The sequence below is a fragment of the Chelonoidis abingdonii genome, chromosome 9 (genome assembly GCF_003597395.2).
Source record: "Chelonoidis abingdonii isolate Lonesome George chromosome 9, CheloAbing_2.0, whole genome shotgun sequence".
Lineage (NCBI taxonomy): Eukaryota > Metazoa > Chordata > Testudines > Testudinidae > Chelonoidis > Chelonoidis abingdonii.
Genome location: NC_133777.1, coordinates 70,966,947 through 70,987,753, shown reverse-complemented (window position 1 = coordinate 70,987,753; position 20,807 = coordinate 70,966,947). Strand labels below are relative to the sequence as shown.

The 20,807-nt window shown below is 45.6% G+C and overlaps 1 long non-coding RNA gene across 1 annotated transcript in view; it reads left to right on the top strand.

Annotated features, from left to right (window-relative positions):
- LOC116840120 (uncharacterized) overlaps positions 1 to 20,807 on the top strand; it is a 53,712-nt gene that overhangs the window by 11,957 nt on the left and 20,948 nt on the right. Inside the window, exons 2-3 of the long non-coding RNA XR_004377309.2 lie at positions 216 to 285; positions 6,418 to 6,763. This is a non-coding gene — a long non-coding RNA (uncharacterized LOC116840120). The remainder of the gene's footprint in view (positions 1 to 215; positions 286 to 6,417; positions 6,764 to 20,807) is intronic.

The following is a 20,807-nucleotide window of genomic DNA, read 5'->3' as shown; positions in this document are numbered from 1 at the left end:
GAAGCATGCATGTAAGTACATAACATACACACAATTATGTGTGTGCACATGTAGGTGTATATAATAGAAATGTGTCTTTGTGTGTAGTCTCAAATAGGAGATCTGTTTTACAGCCATTTCTCTGGGGGTGACATTCAGTAATTACTTGACACCCGTCCGTCCATGTGTGGGGGGACATCTTTCTAACTGAGATGAATTCTCTCTTCTTTAATCAGACGTGACTGAAAATTCATGGAGTGGGATGCAATGGGGAGAGACAGGCCATCTCTGGGTGAGCAAGGAGAGGTGAGTCAATGAACGTAGTTGTTAGAGGAATAAGTTGAACTTAGCTCTGGAGGCCAGATCCTCTCTCTCTCTTTCGTCGACTCTTCTTCTCTCTCCGTTCACACACACACACACACACACACACACACACACACCAGCCAGCCAGCCAAACCTCCCCGGCTAGTCTTTTGAAACTGGGCCAGCTGATGTTTGCTGCTGCTATGTAAGACAGGAAGCAATAATTCCGATTACCCTAAATAGACTGGGAAGTGGGAATCAAAGGCAGGTCAGGAGGCAGCCATCTGCCTTCTGAAGCATAGCAGTGCATCTCTTACTTTCTTGGGAACTGGGAAGAAAAGCAGCTTGCAGAATTTTTGTATTTTCTGAAAGAAAATGATTGTAATCTGCACAGAAAGAAAATGCATGTGGGGAGGCAGAGCCTCCTTTTAAATTCTGATTAACAAAACCTGAAGATTTGAAATGTTGTTTTTATTGAGTTATTCCAAGCCGTGAACTCTAAATTGCTCTGTTTATTCACTGGTTTGTGTGATACGGGCATCTGCAGAGCAAGTTTTCTCATATCTCTCCAGCAACATACCTTTCCTCTGACCTGGAGTCAGCACTCCCAGCCGGGAGAGAGAGCGGCAGATTCAGCTGATTCCTGTGGATGCGATCAGCAGAGAAGACAAAGGGGCTGCTTAATGCTAGTGTTTGAGATTTGGGCATCTGCCTGCTAAGTAGTGGGCAGAGATCACCAACTCATTTTCCATAGGCCGCAGGGCAGATGTCAAATGGAAGCAACCATTTTGTACAGAGCGAGGCTCTGTCTGCCCTGTCAAAAGAAGGACCACTGGTTCTTTTGAGGCAGCTCCACATGTGGTAGCAACGATGGAAGCTGAAGTGTAGATAGGACTCAGGTGTTCCTGTTTAGAGCAGAGTTAGGCTACATAATAAAAATACCTGAGCCCTGTCTGTACTATGCTGCTACTGGGTGGAAATACACAGTGGCTTTTGTAGCGAAAGATGGGTCCCATTTTCACCAGTTTAGACATAGCCCAAGAAGATACATTGATTGGGATCCAGCCAGACCATGCCTCTCAATCTTATATGAAGCTCACTAAATCCAGGAAAGCACCACATTCGGTATAGGCCTTTCACCATGGTTCTAATCACTGTTATTACTTCTGCAAGGTAGAACAGGAAAGGAAAGATGACCATACAGTGGGTTTTTTCATGCACCAGGATTTATTAAAAACAATAGGTGGAATCAATCCATCTAGATAGAATCACTGCAGGGAGCAATGGGATAGAGCATTTATTCTGCTCTTGAAGGGTAGAGCTATAACTCTCAGGAGGCAAAACCTGGAGTATTTTGGAGTTACGTCCTCTTATGTGTACAAACGACTACTCCAGCCCTTGGCAACCCTCTAGATATTTCATTTGTGTGTAGTATTTCCCCCTCCTTTTTGGAAGAGATTTCCCTCAATAAAATGCACCTCTGGAAGGAGTAAGGGGCCATCGGTTCAAATAGGTCATAAAATTTAGTGTTTCTTAAACATTTAGATAAGGAATTGAGGAAAAAAATACATCTTGCTACCTGAATGATCTCGCTTTATGTGGGAGGCCTGGAATGGAAAATGGAGGGTACAAGTCAGCGAGCCTTGGAGGTTATCAGAGTTTGTTGTGGGTTTTTTTTAATCTTTCAGGGTGTGTGTATGTGGGCGGGGGGAGGGGGGGAGGTGTGTGATCTATAGTGAAAGACCCTTTTCACTAAGTCTCCTTTCACTTAGTCTGATCTTTCTTGTGGCAGGTGGAGGGGGGTGGAAGGTGGATCTCCTCATCTGAGCAGAATTCAGGCAGATGCTGGGAAGTTGAGATAATGTATTGGAGTAGCTTGGAAAGGATTTAAGAGAGCTGATCAAAGTGTGCAAGAGATGCAGAGCAACTGAGAAAAGATGGCTACAATTGTAGGTTGTGTAGGTTATGCAGCATTGCCCACACAGGGTTAACTCTGTCTCCAAAATCAGGAGACAGAGTGGGAATGTTTTACTAATGAAACCAGCCCTTTGTGAGCCTTCATCTTGAGGCACATTTTCTCCACCTTCCTCATCCTCCTTTGGCTACCGTCTGACCCTGTGTCTCACTCTGTAGCTGTCCTTCCAGTTACTCTTTTGGGCTTCATCCATAAATTCCTCATGATCACTTGAGTCCTTGACCAATGTGGCATCCTTGAGTGTCACTGTGCGGGTGGGTCAGGGAGGGGAAGAAACCATTTCATCTGAAGGGCATAAATATGCCTAGTAGTCTGGATGGCCAGACTAAAATGGGCAAACATAACTTCAGCAGCAGACACAGTTTAAAATAACATGGCTTAATATCTGTAACATGAGTCACACTGGCCTTCAGATTTCTGGTGCAGCATTTCCGATATCCTTTATGTCTGTATCCTCTGTCTCTGTTAGAACAGTAAGAGAAACCCAGTTTTGTTTTGCTGGAGGCAAAATGTGGATGTATGTTATGAGGGACAGTTGAGGGGTGTGGTTTCCGGGGGGACTGAGGAGCTCACACTGTTCTGGGGTGCCCTGGGCAAGGTGAGTACAGCATGCTGGAGTCTAGAGCTCTGTACCAACCAGCAACACCACTCATCCCACTGTATTTCTGTTCCAAAAAAAATAACAGCTTAATAACAAGAAAAAATAGGAAAGGGGATTGCAAAAGTGCTAGGGAAGATGGACCAGTGACAGACCATGGCAGAAAGATAAGAGAAAGGCAGCAGCATCAGGAAGCAACATCCTCAGGACCTGCTTTCACCCCCCATCTCCAACCCCTGCTGCCCCCACCCCATTCTCCAAGCATCTGAGGACACATGGCAGGTGCTTGGTATTGGTAAAGGAAGGGGGCCAAGGGAGAGGGAAGGGCTGTGAGCAGAGTTGTCTTCCCTCGCTTTGTTAAAAATCAAATATATTTTATGACAATTGATTTAGAATGAGAAAGAAATTGAGCTCCATTCCCAAAGCCGCCTGGAAAGAAGATTTTTTGTGTTTGTGTGTGCCCTTTGTCTGCTGGATCAGAAAACCTGAGGGATGCTGGACTTGGAAACATGGGTGGAACAGGGGAAAGAGACCTGTCATGCTGCAGCTCCTTCCCTGAAGGGAACCCCTTAGGGCTAATGTTTGATCTGAGGTTTAGTTGTACTACTCAGAAATCTCCGAATGTCAGAGGCTTGGACAGAGCATGGAACAGAACAGGGCTGTATTTTCATTTGCATATGAATGCCGATGTTTGCATTAATGTGAGGTATATGCTACTTATGTATGTGAGCACGCATAGCCATAAATACATGTGTGAACACATGCTCACACAAATTTGGAGAGACACGCAGCCACCATTGCATTCCCAGTTCAGTGACATACTTGTCCTCAGGTGAGAATGCAGGTCATGACTCTTCTAGGAAGTGAGGTATGTCCCCTCCCCTGTCTACATTTAGAGATCAATTACAGCCTTAGGAATACTTCAACACTTTAGCCTCCATTTTCATTCTGAAAAATGAAGATTCCCCTACATCCTCGCAAAATTTGCGCACACAGTAAACTAGTCTTTAAAAGAAGGTTCTAACAGATCATTGTGTAATCAAAATGCCAAGCCATTGTCTATGTACTCCTATGGGTTGGCAGACCTGCTCTGACTAGCATCAACAGAAAGCGGGGGTGACAGTATTTCTCGGCACAGTGAAAGTGCCAGAGTTATATTAAGTACAGCAAGGTGACTCAAAAAGCGTGCCTACATTGGCAGGTCCACTGGCATAAGGGCGGATGTGAATTTAAAAGGTTATAGTTATGCTGATAGGACTCCCCAAGGGGACACTTATTCCAGCAGATGAGGGCCCATTTCTGGTTTAGCTCATACTGCTTTTAAAAGCAGTTTAAGCTAAACCAGAAAAATCCATTCTTATTCTGGACTAAGAGTGTCCACACAGAGTTCTAGCAGTTTAACCATATTGGTATAATTATAGCCGTTTAAATTCCTGTGTAGACAAGCCCAGGGTTTAGGAGCTAGCCATCTGCCCCTTTTGTTTAACTGCCTAATAAAGTTGCGTATATGGCACAGAACTCCCTACGTCTATATCCCCACTCCCTTACAGAACTATCAGCTGTGCACATATTAAGACCCTAATTCAGCATGATACATAAGCAGGTGCCTAACTTTCCACACATCAGATGTCCTGCGGAAGCTAAAAATACATTAAACATTTCTCTAATGTCGTCTTTCACATAAGCTCTTGTTGTGAATTGTCTTGGGGGTGGTATTCAATCTTGAATGGGAGGGGACGTGTTTAGGAGACACTCTTTCTTTAAGATAAAGTCTGTGTTATTTAAAACCTTCCCTCCCGCCCCCCTCAAAGTTTAGGAACACCTGACTACATGATCAAATCTCCAGGAAGTGCAAGGTGACTGAGTCAGTGTTGCTGGTGTAACCTTAACATTTGCATTTTCTGACTTTTTTTTTTTTTTTTTTGGCTCTAGCATTGCAGTAACATAGGGCTGGGGGTGGACTGTATTTAATTTCCTTGGTTTTTAAAGGAAAAGAAAAAGAGAGAATTTGCATGTACTTAATAATATTAAATCCATCCACAGAGCAGAGCTCAGATTCTTTTCTGGTCTCTGAACATGGATCAGCTGAATTTGTAAATGTATAGGTGCATCCTTCTACATGTGAAAATCCCACATCTTGGATTGTAAAACTGGCAAATGCCTGCACAAGCTGGTTGTGGAACTTGTCATTACCCATTCTAAATGACTTCACAAATTCTGCAGCATGCTGAAAATGCTGACCCATATACATACATAGGAAGCTGATCCTGCTCCCACTTATACTGAATTGTGATTCCAGATGCAGTGAAAATTTCAGGGAGAGGGTAAAATTCATCGCATATCAAAGAGTTTGTGCAAATACACCACCCCCATGACATGCTAAGAACTTACATGGGGTTTAAGGACCCTTGGCAGTGGGGTGAATTTTACTCAGAGTGAAAGTGTGCGTTGAAAAACCTAATTTCACTGTGAGCTAAATCCTTGGGCATCAGCAGGAGTTGTATCTGGGTAAGGACTGAGTGAAAACAAGGGGCTATGGGATTTGACCCTAGAAGAGAGTTACGCTGACATAACCAGCCATCATTTCTGTAGGCCTAGCCTTGAAACCACAGGGGGCAGAGTTTTACGTTCCAAAAATAATAGAAATGTGAACTCCTCTTTCTTTTGACCACAGTCTTGCCCAGAAAATGTTGTAATGACCTGCTGGACAACTCTCAGTTCTACCTCTTTACCCTACAGCTGGACTTGCTACTGTATAAAAATGTTTAGAGAGATGGTGCTGTGCAGAATAGCATTAAGTATGTCTGGATCTATGGTACAGTGTTTATGCCACACACATGCATAGCCTTATCCTGCAGTCTTTATGCATGGCCTGCACTGGGAGTTTGGACAGCACAGGAACTGCACATTCAGGCCCTAGGTCTATGTTTTAAACATACTTTTTGTATGTCACAGGGACAGATCCCAACACTAATTCTTGCAGTAAGGGCATAGCGTGTGGTACTTGCCAAGGTTTCCTGCCTGGGTCTTCAGGCTCAACAAGCACTTAGATGTATTGCATGCTGCAAGAGATGTCTGCGTCTTTATACCTTCAGTAGGCTGTTGCCAAGGCATTAGCAATGCGAAGCGCTCAGGTTATGTATTCCCTCCTCAATGACCACTGCAGGATTGTTCCATACAGGACATTTCCTAGTGCTTTGTCCAGTCTTGTTGTAAATATCCTGAGTGCTAGGGCTTTAGTGGAGTCATGTGCCCGGAGATAAACAGCAGTTTAAACAGGTGCTTTGGAGTTTCATTCATCCTTAAGTCTAAGCAAAACAAGGAAAATGCTCTGCATTTCTGCCTTAGAGGAGAGCGTTGGTGGGAAGGACGAGCCAGTCACAAATGGGCTACACTTTTGCCCCAACCCCATATGCTGAGGAGCTGCAGCCATGGGGTGCAGTACAGTGATCAATCAGTTAACAGGGATTATCTATTTTGTCCTTTCTGTGTGTAACCATGGCATTATGCCCATGTACAGTTCTCGGTGAGTAATGGCTGTGCCTTATTCTCTCCTGCATAGAGCCTGTGTGACGTTCTGCAGCAAAGATAAGAAACTTCCCATGCGGCACAAGGAGCACAGGAGAGAAAGGTGGAGAGTCGCTCCTCCCCGGTTAACCTCCCCTTCCCAGTCCCCTCTGGTATTCTCCCCTCTCCCCGAGACCATCAACTCAGCGAGGGGCCCTCAACAAGCAAGAGCTGGAGGAGGAGGATAAAAAGAGAGGCAGAAAGAGGGAGAAGGGCAGCCCCTGCGAAGACATACTCTGCCACACCAGGCCATTTTTGCTGCAGTTTGTAGGCTGCTAGGTGCCAGGAAGCCATTTTGATGGAATCAAGTGCTGTTTGTAAGATGGCCGCATTGGCACGAGGTAGGTTGCAGAGCTGCCTAAATCTTTACCGTGCTACCTTCCTCACGTCCGTCTCCTTGTTATCTTGCTAATTTCCAATGAAGGCAGAACAATAACTGGAGCTGGCATGCCCCAGTTCTTTCTCTGCCACCACCTTTCTCAGGCGGAAAATCTGCACGTACACCCTCCCTCCAGCCCCTCTGTGATATTAATTGAATTAACATACTTCCTAATTTGCCCTGCGTTTTTTTGTGCGCCTGCTCCCATCCTCCTTGTTGTACTCACCCAGCTGGTAGGAAAGGAACAAATGCTTTATCTCCATTTGCCCATTCGGCTGCATGCGAAAAATCCTTAATGACATATAACAGGGGTGGGGTGGGTGGAACAACAACCCGTCGGGGATTTGGCACACAGACCTCACAATATTCTGAGATAAACCATCTCTGCTGCTGTTTTATTGGCAGATTAAAATATCCATTTTCCTTGTGTTCACTTATTTAGTTATTTATTTTGTGCTGAGGGAGGGGGAGAGACCACCAATATTCTGCTGTTTTGTGCTCCTCTTAACAGGCCGCACGTGATTTTTCACTGTCTAAGTTGTCTCCGACAGCCCAGCCAGCGCTTCGGTGACAGAGAGAGCCCCTCCATTAGACTCACATGCAACAAGGACAAAAGCCTTTAAAACCAATTTATTGTTTATTTTTCCCCCCAGTGACTTCAGAAGGCTTTCCCCTAAAAGGAACTTAAATACATATCATTAAATCGAAAGTGCTGAGCTCTGCACCCGGGAAGTAGGCCATGCTTTTTATTTCTAAAGATATTTGTCCCTTTGCTAAAGAGCAATCAAGCCAGGAAGAGAACCGCCCTCCTCATCTTCTCTCTTTGTTTAAACCACATCATATTTGTAGTTACGATTTTAGAAAACAATTTTTTTTCATTTGCTGTCATACAAAGTACATATCCCCCCCTTTCCTTCTTAATGGGGCCAAATATCCATGATGATCGCTTTTCTGTGCTTTATGTTAAAAAATATGACAGTATTTTGCCGTAATACACTGAAAATGCAGCAATAATGTTATGGGTTCTAGAGGATGGGGCTTCCAAATATTGTGCTGTTTTTTATGTGGAGGAAACTGAAAGCCATGACCTAAGTATGTAATACAGAATACAAATGCTGTGAATTGTAAATACATTTCAGGGGCATACCACCCAACACAGAGAGACAGCATTCCACAAAACTAGGAATCCAAAAGATAACGATAAAAACACATTGTTTGGTCAAGTCATTCAGATATTCACCAGGTTTGCTAGAATTACAATATACAAATGTGTAACATATCGGTAGAAATGTTTCATTTAAAAATGCTGATGATAAACTATAAAGGAGCTGAAAATGGTACAATAATGATTATTGGATACTGTGGGCTCTCATCATTTTGTTTCATACTTGTGTGGCTATTTACCTATCAGTCCATGTTTATGGGTATAGACTTAAGCTTCAGATAAATCTGTCGATCTGTCTCACCCGTTTTCTTTTCTTCTCTGCCTCCCCATCTGCTTCTTGTTGTGTCTTGTTCTGAATCCCACATAACAGTATCTGATGGGGATAATGAGAATATGCCTCTGGTCTGCATCATAAACATGCCAACACGAGCCATTGTTTCAGGAGCCGTCATTGACCAGATGGTGCTTAGTTGCCCAGCATTCCTGTTTGTGGGTTCCTCCTTTCTGAAAGCCAGCAAACAGCTTCGTGTTAGGGTCCACGAAGATCTACCTCTGCTCTCTAAGAAAAACATAGTGAACTCAGATAACCTATTGTGCAAGGGAAACATCTTCAGGCAGCAGGACTTCATTGGCCATGTGAGATGCAGACATAAGTGTTTGGGCCTCTGGTTGCCCAACAAAGGATGCAGATCTGGTGGTGCATGGACTTAGATTTGTTCCCTCAATTTATGTTTGCGGGTACAAAACTATGGGCCTGAGTTTTGTAGGTATAAGTTGTGCCCTCACATGAAGCTGGGCCTCAACCCATCTGAACTTGCATTCCCCCACCATAGAGACTCCAGCTGAGTGCACTTTTAAAGATGATTCTGATGTTACCTTGGATTTGCAGTTTGCGGGGGGTGGGTGGGGTTTGAAGCACCTCTCTATTTTCTATCCTCGCAGATGTCTTCCATGTCCCTGTGAAGAAACCTGCCTACACATGTGTCAGTGAGGCAGCTGTCAAGAGTGACTGATAAAGTATTGGGCTCTTCCTATGAACAATGCCAGGGAGATCCCAGACAGGAGAGAGACAGGGCCAAGTCCTGCTCTTATTACAGGATTTCAACTCCCATTAAAGTCAATGGGAGTTGCAGTGGGTATCAGTGAGGAGAGAATTCGTGCCTGAGAGCTCAAAACAGTCCAGGAATAATAATAATAATAATAATAATAATTAATAATAAATCTAGCTACAGAAATACTGATTCAAAATATAAACAGTATAAAGAACTGCTCTTCCTGACTCCAGACAGATGGAGAGAACCTGGCATAATTACACTTATGGAAGGCATTGAAGGACGGCCATGAATGGAACCAATTAAAGAGCGAGTAATGCTCTTGTGAGAGAGATGAGGCTCTATATGATGAATAATGATCACCCCCTTCATTCCTCCCCATGCATCCACAGTCTGTGTCATGGTGGTTCCCGGATGCTCAAATCATATGGGCGAGCATGTGTGCCTGGTTCTGGGTTACCAAGGCTTTGGCTGTCTCTCTAGCAGGGTGAAAATGAACTAAATAGGGAATATATAGACTCCCAGGCGGGACAGGTGCCTAGCTGGCTTGCTGCTGGCTTCACAGTCTTCATTGTCTAATATTTCTAATGCATGCCCAGCAATCCATTATTTTTCTTGGCATCATTTGGCATGGATTTTGGGGGTAGTTCTTTTGTGAGCATGTGAACATGCATGTATGTTGTGTTTTGTGATAAGTGTTGGGTGTGCACCTGAGCAGGTTCATGTGTGAGGTCTGTGCATGTGAGAACATATATATGACAAGTGTCAGTGCATCTCCACCTGAGTTTGTGCACATGTTTTAGGCATTGGTGTTTGCTTTACTCTGTGTCTAATATTTTCTGCTTGCTGTTATTGGTGGGGATTGCGGAATGGAGGGAATCTTCCCTTGGGCTCTGCTAAGGATGGTGCCTTTTTAAAGAGCCAGGGAGTTTGTATAGCCAAATTGCACCAATGAGATGGGTGTCCAAAGTCCCAGTTCTAGTGGGCAGATATCCAGGTCATGATGAATACCATCACAACTGGCTGGACCTCCCTTATGGGCAATCATTTTCAGGATTGAATGAACCATAGAGACAGAACTCCCCTTATGCCTTTGGGCTGAGGCACATTGATTTGTGTGTTTGCAGGGAGCAGCTTGCACTGCTTGCTAGTTCTGAGTTAAATTAAGGACTTTCCTCTCCACAGCTGTCTGTCAGAACCCATCTCTGGACCTAACCTTGCCTACTAGGGAGATTTGCCTGCAAGGGACTTTCCTTGGCGAGGAAGGGGAATGAAAGTGGGACTTGGGAAAGTCAGGACTCAGCCTATGCTCATCATTTTCTCTAGCCCCTGTGAGTTCTCCACTCAGAGCCAAGTCAAAATGCTTCCCAATGTTAACTACCTAGTATAGTTGTTCCTGTCCGCTCCTGTTTAATGTAAAACCTCCGTCTGGCATATCTTACACAGCAGGGGCATATCCCTTATCTCTTTTAGAGGTTGTGTTGCTAATTATACACAGGTGAATGAGTGAGGAATACCTGGCCTAATCAGGAGACAGACAGATGTGCTCTGATGAAATCTCACCACTCATTGGCTGTTCCACAGCCGGGTGGTTGTTTGTAAATTCTGGAAACACTTTGTTCGCCTGTTCACACCCGCATGTGCAGATCACCTTCCATTCTGTGTAGCTACATCTCTAGACAGGACATACACACACAGGCATCCCTCCAGCCAGCACTGATATGCAGACACCTTTAGGATGGACCACAGCAACTCCCAAACACTCAGCAATGCTCAGTGCTGGTAACCCTCGCTTTTTTATCATGAGTCTTGTCATTTTAGGTGTATTTCTTAAAGCCCCAGCCCCTGGAAGCAAGCAATTGCATCCTTTTTTTTAAGGGTCTAGCTGTCATAGTTGCAGAGAAAAGCTTGCAAACATGAAATGAGTGTACAATAAAGCCTTAGACACTAGGAAGAAAAATTAAAAAAAAACCAAAACCCAAATATAGAATTTAAAAAAATATCATAATTTTTTGTAGCCTGACTCATGATTTTTGAAAGCTTGAGGTTGGCCATACTGAACACTGCACAACTGTTTGGAACAGGGAGTAAAGGAGAATCCTGCATCCAGTCAAACCACACCTGGAGTTTAGGGAGGTAGAATAGAATTTATCCAACTCAGAATGTGGCCAGGACAAAGACATTAACAATTGTCAGTGCCAGCCATTCATGCAGCCTGCACTGGGCTGTCTTTCAGTTATACAATGGATGTGCAGAACAGGTTTAAGTTAAGTGAGTGCCCAAATATACATGGGGCAGGAGGAGGTGGGGGGGGCGCACGTCTCCTGTCCCTGTCACTCAGACATGCTTATGATTCCCATGAGTCTCTCATGCAGCTGCCAACAGAGATGAAGTGAAGGGTTGTGAATATCTGCTGTGACACAATCACAAGGCAGTTACTAGGTAACTTAGCCCATGACGGGTGGGAGGCCTCCCCAAATTACAGTGTATGCATGTGTGTGTGTGTCTAGCTTGTTGGGTTCAGGGGAATTTGGGCAGAGGCTGGGATTTTACTAGCTGCATGATCTGGTGCAAAAGAAATCACCAGCACCAGGAACTCTGTGGCAAACTCCCCTTGGAGCTGCCTTTGTAGTTTTTTGGGGGGATAGGAGGTAGTAGAGAGGGGACATAAGAGATAGAGGCCAGGGTTCCCTTCCCTTTCTCTAGCAGAGAGTGATGGGAAGGAGACTACGGCAGCAAACTGATGCCACAATGCTTCATCTTGTGTTTTACTAGCTCCTGAACCAGCGACTCCCAGCTCCTCCCTTCCCAGCACATTGGAGGAGAAGCCCAGAGTTGTGTTCTTGGGAAGGCCAGTACCATAGACAGTTCTCTGGTTAATAGGAGCCTGGGGCACGTGGCATGGGCTGGCCCCTAAGGGAAGGAATTGCTGTATTTCTTCCCAAGAAGTGCTGCTTATTACATCCCCACCCTGACCCCGTGCGCGCACACACTCTCTAAATTATCAACACAAAAGCCACACACCCCTCTCCACAACCCTTTGCTTGCAAGTTTCAGCTTCTCTGGGGTTATTCCTATGAAACTTGCAGGCAAAGGGTTGTGAAGGGGGAGGTGGCTTTTGTGTTCATTTTCTTATTTAGCAGAGTGGTTCTTGCTGTTGGTCGCTGGGACTCCCCTTTGTAAGAGAAGAAGCAGGGGGAGTGTGCGGATGCATGCTTGAATGTGCGGAGGCATGAGTGCACACATGTCTCCAAGCAATTCCACATGTGCACTAATGTTTCAGATTTTGCCACCACCACTCTTCGTGGTCTCCTGAGCCAGGGCAGTAGAGGCCCTGCAAGGTCATGGCACCTGAGCATGGAGCCAGGGTTCCTATTGCCAGGACCCAGAAGACCTCTGCTTTCTTGTTTTACGTGGGCCCTGCTTTGACTGTGATGCGTTATGCTCAGAGCAGTGGGTGAGGATAGCCTGTGCAGAGCCAGCAATAGGCTCTGTGTGAGAGACAGGAGTGGAGACGCAGTTGCTGAACAAAGACAGTGTTATCCTCAAGGCACTGGTGAGGAATTCTCCTTGGTTAATACAACTGTGTGTCAGGTTAGCATGTTAATCGGGCTCTTGCACCCCCCAAATCCCCTATACGCTGCCTGAGGGTTCTTTTAGCTGTTCCCTGGTTGCATCGCCACGATCCATTGTATACGTCTTACCATTGCCCCTACTGTCCACTGCTTTTACTGTGTTTTTAAATGAAGGTGTAGAGAAGTGAATTTGTAGCTCATGCAAATGAAGGGCTAATAGCACGCACTAGAGTCGGGCCTTGTGCAAACTTCATCCCTCCCCCATCTCTACCACTGCATCCCAATCCTGACTGGCAGCACCCCTGATTGGCAGCACCCCTGGCCTCTTCAGGGAAGGGACAGTGTTTTATTTTATGCGTAGGCATATTGCAGGTGCTACTATAATATTTCTCCAGCATTATTTATAACTGATGCACATTGTGTGTAATGGGCTCTTGTGGTCTCCCCCACATGACTTCCTTAGCTTCTCCAAGAGCCTCACAGTCCAGCTGCTTGTGGGTAGATGCCAACATTTAGAGAAAATGTGCCAGGGATAGTTGTCCACTTAAGCTGGGTGCTGCTAGGGTCCCCAGCCACTGAAGGGCTTTATAGACATTCAGATGAATTTTGGGACCTATAAATGTGACACAAATCAATTCTCTAATTGTCACAATGAGAGGTAGGGAAGCATTGGTATCCCCAGTTTATAGAAGTGGAAACTGGCTCAGAGGCTCAAATTTAAAAACATGGGTATATACCGTTACTCACCTGAATCTGTACCTCAAGACTTAGATCTCTAACTTTGAGCACGCAAGTTTGTAAACTTTTGTCTATGTGACGTAGCAAAGGGAGTCAGGGTTGAAACTGGGATTAGTCCACTAGACCATGCTGCCTCTCATTGAGACCATGCTATCAAGCCACCCATCCTTGTGATCAAAGGTCACATTAGCTGCTTAGCAGAGACGCAGGCCTGGCCACAGGCAGTCGAAAGGGAGGGGAGTAGTTCATTGACGGCCCCCCTGGATGGCACTGCCCCCCCAACTGTGAACTTGCTGTTTGGGAAGATCCCAGATCAATGGGCCTGTATCTGGCAAGAGCTCTCAAAGGTCAGTCTTAAGTGATTGTAATGGAGCTGTGAATACCTTGTGTTTTTAAGGAAAATCAGTGACAAGCTTTTGGACTGTAGGACTGGCTTGCATTTTCAAGACCATCTTTGCAAGGAAAAGGGCTGGAAGTCTGCTTTCTTAAAAAATGAAAACTAAGATTCTCCTTTAAATTCTTTGGTTCTCCAGATGGACCGTGGTCACAGCTTTGGTGGGCCCTCAAAGCCAGCTCTGTGTGTGAATGACTTGTTGATCGAGAACTAAGATGAAGAAAGGAGTTTTGCTTTCAGTTCTGAACATGAGGTGGTTTGTGCTCATTCGTCTTTCTTGTGGGAGTGAGTTCCAAAGTCTAGTTCCATCCCCTGAACTTACAAGACTCCTCCTATTGGTAGGGGCGGCTCTAGGTATTTTGCCACCCCAAGCACGGCAGGCAGGCTGCTTCGGCGGCTTGCCTGCGGGAGGTCCCTGGTCCCGTGGATTCGGCGGCACATCTGCAGGAGGTCCACCGAAGCCACGGGACCAGCGGACCCTCCGCAGGCATGCCACCAAAGGTAGCCTGCCTGCCACCCTCACGGCAACCGGCAGAGCTCCACCTGTGGCTTGTCGCCCCAGGCACGCACTTGGCGTGCTGGTGCCTGGAGCCGCCCCTGCCTGTTGGGCCACATTACTCCAGTGGAATTTAGTTGCTGTCGGAAGTCACAGTCATGGAGAGCGAGGTGATTACTCCTAACAGGAGCCAGGTCAATGAGGGGCTTTGAGTATCAGGAGAGAAGCCTTGACTAAGGCTCTGTATTCAGTGAAGCACGAGTGCAGGGAGTGGATGTATGTCCTGTGTGACTGTATTTTGTGGCAGCTGGAGCTTTCAAGGTACGAGGGGGTTCATTCCTGGCCACTTCTGTGTCTGATAGGATGGGATGCAATTTTCCGGTCATCAGAGATGGAAGTGGGATTTTTGCCACCACAGCCCTTTGGGCTCCCAACAGCCCTGAGGAATCTGGAGGAACCCCACAAGCCCTAGACAGATTTAATTCGGTGGCAGGGGAGATGGTGTTACAGAGGAGGCAAATTCCTCAAAAGGTGAATCTTTTCCTGCCAGCATCATCTCAGTCTTGCATGGGTTCAGTGTGAGCCAGTTGCCCTCCACCTCGCTGCTGATTTTGGCCAACTCCTGGAGAAGAATGGGAGATGATGCTGTTTGCAGTCCATGCTAAGGATTCGGGGAGCAGTGTGATGCCTGTATTCTGCTGGCATTTAAGCCTGTGTCATTTCAGTAGCTCTCCCGATGGCTTCACATAGATATGGGAGAAGGGAGCCTTGTGGGACTGGAGAGGTGAGGGATTTTGGAAGCAGAGGAGCTGTTGCCCATGACAACTCCCTGGGCTCAGTCTGAGAGAAAGGAGTTGAATTGTTTCTAGGCATTATTGCTAACCCCAGCAGCCTGTGGAGGTGGGACCCGATCAACCGCATTAAATGCCACAGACAGGCCCAGTGGCATAAGGACGGACATACTCCCATTATCTATGAACAGGAACAGGTCGTTCACCAGAGCAACAAGTGCTGTCTCTGTCCTGAAGCTGGAGGGGGAGGGATCCAGGGTACTGGCAGGTGGCACTAGAGCCTCTTTATTGCCATTTCTTCATCAGCTTTGCTTTGAAAAGGGGGTTTAGAACTGGACAAAAGTTTGCAAGGCCTCTCAACGCAGGGAGAAGGGAAGTCCCCATGGATGAGCATTCACATTGCCAGGGAAGTCCCCATGGATGAGCATTCACATTGCCACTCTAGTAATGAGGAGACCCAGGCTGCACGACAGCCTGACTTATGCTTTCTGCATCTCGCCCGCAGCCGAGGATCTGGCCCGTAGCCTTTGCTATTTTCTTCTTTTGCTGTTGGTGACACATTTCTGTCAGGAATTGAAAGGAGAATCCACATGGGCTTCTAGTCATGTCAGATGTGATCAGCTGCCAAACCAAACCATGGCAGTGGGCTGTGAGGAAAGCAGCTGCCTTGATTACTAGAGAACATGAAAGACCTGCCAATGGTAATTCCCTGGTAAACGTGGGGTTCTGTTTATGCTGCATGCCTAAAGCAAAAGTCAGGTCCTGAAGGCCTAACGGTCAGGGCTGAGCCTTGTTGCTGAAAACATTGCTGCTGGAGTGACACTTATTTTGGCTGCAGATTTAATTGATTTGCACTGGATTAATGGCACCAATCTGATGGCAAGTCTGGGGCAGTGATCAGCTGCTAGGCTTTACTTTTCACACTCAATCCTAGAGAGTCCAGAGCTCATGTCTGAGGATGGGAAAGCTCATCTCCTTCCAAGTTCTTAGAAGCAAATACCATAGCAGCCAGGGGAGGGGGTGCGGGAATGGATTATTGATTTCTCTGTAATTCCATCTCCCGACCCACAGTCTGAGAACCGCTGAATTACACAAAAATCAGTGGGATCAGAATGGTTTAAACTTGTACTCAGAGTGGTGAATGAAGTGTACGATCAATTGTGTGTATAGACACACAAACAGGCACTAACACGCATTGTGTTAAGCACTGTTCCAACACAGTAAACGTTAGTCCTGCCTTGAAGAGTTTACAGTCTAAGGATTCTCTGTATTAGCATGTATAGATATACCCTTAGTGACTATTTTCCAAATAGTCTCAACCCATCCTTTAGAATTTTGCCTGTGTTTGTGCTCCAGTAAGGAAGCGAGCCATCGAACTGTCTAGAAATAAATGCAAGTCATGCCCAAACACAAAATCATATGCTCAATTATAGAGGCCATTGGAAATTTTATTCTATAATGCACGTGTATTTTACGTGATTTGAAGGGCTAGAATAATGCAGATGTTGAGATTTCTACAGGACAAGGTCTTAGAAGGAGAGAAATATATTTTACTTTTTAAAGGGAACAGAAGAGCTTTGAGCTTGCCAGGTCTGAATTCAGGATTCTCCATTTGTATCCTGCAGCAGCTGATGATCTCACTCTTGCCTAAAATGGTGCAAGTAAGCTAGGATTTTTGCTACCTGTTGCCTTGGAAACCTAGAATCTGAACTTGGTTCTTTGCTGATCATTAAAAGAGACTTTCAAAAACTTTGCCTTAAAAATCAGGGGCAGCTTTAAAATAGTCTAAATAGTATATTACTAAGGTGGGATCTTAAACAGTATTTTGAAAAGAGTAACTAATTTTTTTAAAAGTATTTCGGGAGTGTATAAAACTCAGCTTTAGAACTGTGAATCTTTTGGTGTTTGGGAGAAATGGCACACCTGTTTCCTGTTTGCAGTAAGCTCACAGAGAGATTGGAACTGACTTTCCTGGATAACCAAGGGTCTGGGGCAATGTTTCCCAAACTTGGGACTCTGCTTGTGTAGGGAAAGCCCTTGGCGGGCCAGGTGGGTTTGTTTACCAGCCCAGTCCGCGGGTCCGGCTTTTCACAGCTTCCACTGGCCGTGGTTTGCTGCTCCAGGCCAATGGGAGCTGCTAGAAGTGTTTGCCAGTACGTCTCTAGGCCCGCATCACTTCCAGCAGCTCCCTTTGGCCTGGGGCAGCGAACCGCGGCCAGTGGAAACCACGATCGGCTGGACCTGTGGATGCGGCAGGTAAACAAACCGACCCGACCCGCCAGGGGCTTTCCCTACACAAGCAGCATCCCAAGTATGGGAAACACTGGTCTGGGGGAAGGAGGAGCCAGGGCAGTGAATTCTCTGGCTCAGGAGAGAAGTGCAGAAATCTGAATGGAAAAGACTCTGAAATGGCCATGTCTGCTGAAGAGTGAGATAATTTTTGTAACGCAGGCCCAATTCTTCTCTCGATGAAGCCAGTGGAAGCTGCACCAGTGTAAATTGTTGGTAGATCTGGGCTTTATCTGTCCGTCAGTCTATCTTTGTATACCCAGGACCTCAAAGGTAGTGACGTACATAATTCTGATGGAAATCAGTAGGCGTTAGGCACTTCAATACCTTTGAGAATCTGGGCTGCAGATACTGTGACTAACATTTTCAAACATGGATGCCTAAATGTAGGCACTTAAAACCATAGTTAGGCATCTAAATAAAAGTATGCTGCTTTTCAGGTACTCCCGGTTCCCGCTTGGCTCAGTAGGAATATTCATGTGAGGAGGGGTTCAGGATTGGGACCCAAATGGACCAAATTCTGTTCTCACCTACTCCAGTTTAAATCCTATATCACTCTATTGACGTCAATAGAATTGTTGTAATGTTCACCCATGGAAATGGGAGCAGAATGTGGTCCTATATAATTATGGCTGTAATTGTCTTTCTTTAGTATTGAATTATTTTGTTTTTCTTGGTTCCTTGTGCAGTATATCCTGATCTCTATCGGTTTAATGCAGTGTCTGTGTTGCATTAATTACTAATATATCTCTGTTCCCATGTGTGCATCAGTGTATGTCTATGTGTTTATCTCTGGGTTAGAACTGAGGAAATATGTCAATAAAATCATTTTTGAATATTACGGGCATGCTTCCTTGGCATTAGCTTCCCTTTTGATTTGTATTCCACAAACATTTGTGCATGTGATTTCCCCAGCCCCCCTCTTTTTTTGTTCACAAGAATGTTCATGGGAAACAAGTCTCACAAATTCTCATGCACATTCATACATGTTTGTGTGAAGATTTGCCCCAGCCTGTTCAAGCAGCCATCTTGAAATCTCTTTGATTTACCTCCTCTTTATAAAAGTTTCAGTCATCAAATCCAGGTGCAGAAATAATATCATTTGATACAAGTGCCCAATCACATACCATGAATAACCAATCAAAGTCCCTTCATGGAGAATTGAGAGAAAACGGAGGCTGATTAATAGGAAAAAGTACTCTACAAGAATAGCTTGCTCACCTCTAATGTGAGCACACTTGCGTAGGAGGGGTATTTTTATTTATGTCTGGGATGTTTGTGTTTATGGGTTTTGCTGGATTTGTTTAATACCCCTGTTGGTCTGATGGTATTTCAGATCCTGGAGGGTGGAAGTTCTATGAGAAGCTCCAAATCTCGTGCTGTGCAAACCCCATAAGTAGTTTCCTGGAGCAATGAAAATGGAAACATAAACACAAGTAGAGAGATATTTGGCTTTGTGTGGGTTTTAGGAGAAATAGAATGCACAGCCCATGTGGATGTCTATCTGTCTGGCCCCTTCCCTCCATGGAGGTCTCTTTGTCTGGCTCTCTCTGTGTGTATTTCCTTATTTGGAAAACTTTGCCCCCCCCACTTTCTCCCCCGTTTTTCCTTGGCTCTGCAGAGCCCTGGGTATTTCCCAATGAACAATATCTCACACACTACCCCTCCCACCAGGTGTAGTAAGGTTGCCTTGCTAAGATCTGTCTACTTAACCATCACAGATGTGACTCCTCCATAGGGAAATGGGGCATTTTTCTAACAAGTTCTCCTGTAACCGATTAGCTGGAAAGAGGAAGAAAACAAACCTCTGAAGCTTGTTCCCTTGTGCAGCCCTACAGGAGCCACAGTGGCCTTCCCCGATTTTCCCTTCCTGCCTGCTCCCGCTCTGCATTAACCAGAAGCAGTGATTACAAAAAAATCCCAATGCTGAGTGTTTGATTTGTTGCTGTGACATTGATCCACAAGGCCAGGTTTAAGCAAATGTTATTTTATCTGCAGAATACCAGCATGGCTGAGCCTATTGCTCCCTCAATGCTGTGCTCTCCTCCCTGAACTTATAACCACCCCCAGCCCATCCTTTCTGATCCCATAACATTGCTCTCCTCTGGAGCACCAAGCTCCACCCCTCTCAAGAACCCCTAACCTCCAGCCTCCCTTCTGGAGCGTATATAACCCCTCTTTGCCTATCAACACCTTGTTCCAACCCCCCCAAGCATGTAATCTCCCCATCATCATAAGCCTCTAATCACCCCATCTCCCCAGCCCCTCGCTCTGATTCTCTGTGGCTCTTAAGGCTGGGGAGGGAGGGGAGATGGGGCAGCTGCAGGGTGGTGTTAGTAAACACTCTCTTGGGTTTACATTTTAATTCCCCCTCCCCCTCCCTGTCTTCTCCCCCCCCATCCTCTCCCTTGTCTAGATGCTCGCACAATGAGACCATTGTCAAGGGGTGATTTGAATGAGGGGTCTCCAGGCATGTTCCCAGCATTGTCAAATGAGGTGGTGGGGGGAAAACCACAACCCTCCCCCAGGCAGGAGGACCAGACCAGACTGAGACAGATGCCTAAATTAGCAACAAAGCCTTTTGAATGTCCCCAGCAGACAAGGGCTGCCTTGTGTGTGTGCGCGCGCGCGCACACGGCTGCGTGTGGCTGGATGGCAGCTTGCATGTCTCCCCATGTTAATTAGTTTTGCATGCATGTCTGATAAGGTGCCAATGAATATGTTTGTCCGCCTTCTACTGGCAAAAGCTGTTCTAATGGTGGGGGAGGGGGAGGGGAACTTTGGAGGTGGAGTGTGGATGTGTGCTGGAGGCAGCCTGGCAGACTTGGATAATTAGCAGCCACAAAAAGAAGGGGTGAGGTTTAAAGTGACTCCTTAGTTCTCAGAGGGGCGTGTAGGTTGCATCTTAGGACTTACGAGTTGTGGAAATGTGATCTGACATATGAGGTGCTAATGCGGGAGAGGTTACAAAAAATTGCAGCCACTTTTATTTGCTTGGTCTCCTTCTCCCTACGTCTTTTCTGTTTCTCTGCCTGCTTGTCTGTCAGGCTTTCTTCCTCGCTGCCCCACATATATCCCACAACTCCTTTAAAAGAGGTTTATTTCCAGTGGATTTTAACACACTTTTATATACACACAAAACATTAACAGCAGCAAACACCCAGCTTGTACACGGAAGAGATGTGTGAAAAATCCACTGGCAATAGTGAGCATATTTTACAGGAGATCAGATGAGGCTGGGGGAGAGGGTAGAAGAGAAAATAACCAGACAAACAGAGAAATAGAGAGAATATTTGGTGTGGTCTAAAGGTTTTATTGGCATTTGTTTGGACTAGTCTCATTAAGCACCAGTGCCCTTTCTCCTGCCCTAACATTTAGGCTGTCTATGACACAGACTTAATAATATTTAGCATTTTAGGAACCGTTAGAGAATTACATACATATTTTTATTGCTCATAATTTTTGCATCTCTACACCTATAGTGTCAGGCACTGTTAGTACCCTGA